Raw genomic sequence first — 1,950 nt, 5'->3', positions numbered from 1 at the left:
GCCAACTGTTACGTGGGGGAGGGGTGTCAGCTTTGGTATTTTAAAATAAGTATGAAAAACAAGTGGTCATAAGTAATTGGAAAAGAAAGAAGGAAAAGAAAGCTATCACAGAAAGCCAAAAGGCTATTACTACTGGGTGAGGAAAAGCCACTCTAGGAATTTTAGAAATAGATAACTATGGAGCTCAGAGAACTGGGTCAAGCATATCCAAGCAACAACCTGTCCTTCCATATTTAACGTGAGGCTGGGCCATAAATGTAACAACAGTTAGACACTGCGCCCAAGGGCATTCCCTGGTTCAATAAGATATGTGACATCGAGCAAGTCACTCTCTCTCAAAATTAATTAAGAGTTTTGGAGGACCTACAATATGCCTGCTACTGTGCTACATTTCATAATCATTCACTTTTTCAAATCATCATAACAACTGTGAGGACATAGGAATTATTATACCCAACTTCCAAGTGAGGAAACTGGATGAAAGAAAACTTTTATAACCTTCCCAATGTCGTACAGTGTCCTGGCACGTCAGGATTGGCCAAGGGATGGAATGTCTGAGTTAGGGGGCATAGTGCCAAGCTAGGAAACCAACAGAAGGAAGAGAGGAATCAGGGCACATCAACAGCAGTGACATGGGATGTTCTGACTAATCTGGCCTCATTTTCACTTCAATCACCTGTTGGGCTGACTTCCTCCAAGGTACTGTGAAGACTCTAAAAGGTTCTGACACTCGGGAAAGCTGATTCAGGATTCAAACACAGGTAGTGGTGACGACGATGGTGGTGGTGGTGATGATGATGATGATGATGATGATGATGATGATGATGGGGAGGGAAGGAGGAGGAAGAAGACTGATGATGGATAATGATGAAGATTGATGACGCATATGATGATGGTAATGATCAATGATGAGGATGAGGATGACAGTGAGGATAAATAAAGCAGTACCATCTATTGAGTTCTTTCTATGTGCCAGGCATGTTTAGGTACTTTAAATCCTTTATCTTATTCTCACTGTAATCTTGTGAGGTAGAGATTATCATTATCTACCATGTACAGATAAAGAAACTGAGGCTCAGAGGGGAATGAGATCCCCAATGTAACATAGCTGGTAGATGATAAAGCTGAAAGCCAAACTCAGGCCTAGAGACTCCAAAGGTCATGACCTTAATCGGTACACTGAATGACCTTCCCATAGCAATTTACCCTCAGGTCCAGGATGGATCTAAAACCCCACACTACCCTTCAGGAGAAATTTGACCAAAATAATTCCTAAGGTTCCATGCAGATATGAAACCTATGACCATGACTTTGTTATTATCATTACAAATGCACTCAAAGTATGTTTGCCTTTTAAATTTTGATCATTTTTTGCTGTTGTTGCACAGAAGTTTTTCATTTTATGGGTTCAAACTTGGGACCCTTTGTCTTAAGATTATTTTTCTGTGACTTCAATGCTTGGTAAGGTATTCTGCTACATGGGGAAAAAATGATAACAACTCTATTTTATTTTAGTCTGTTTTCTGACTGTACATTCTTTTAACTCTTGAATCCATCTGGAATTCATTTTGATGTATGGTAGTAATCAAATTTTAGATCCATTGGTCTAGCTAGTACTATTTCTGACAAAACCCTCCTTATTGCCTCTTCCTGAAATTACTGTCATAAGATAAGGCATTCTTCTCTCAAAGCTGAAGTTTTCCAAATGTTTTTTCAATTTAATTCCTATCAATACATGTATGAGTCTCAAGCTTCTTAAACTATGTATAGGTAATTCAACACTACACTTTTTAGCAAATAAAATTGACCAGGAAGGGGACTGGCTAAGATGGTGACACAGCAAATATCTGATGTCCCTACTCCCAAATTTCCATGAAATGCAGGTCAGAGAAAGAAGAGGAAATATTCTAAAAAATGCTTTTACTTATTCCAAGAAGCAGGAGAAATTTT

The sequence above is a fragment of the Rhinolophus hipposideros genome, assembly GCF_964194185.1.
Source record: "Rhinolophus hipposideros genome assembly, chromosome: 11".
In the NCBI taxonomy this organism is placed as follows: Eukaryota; Metazoa; Chordata; class Mammalia; order Chiroptera; family Rhinolophidae; genus Rhinolophus; species Rhinolophus hipposideros.
The sequence above is the reverse complement of the archived record's forward strand: the minus strand, read 5'-3'. Positions refer to the sequence as shown.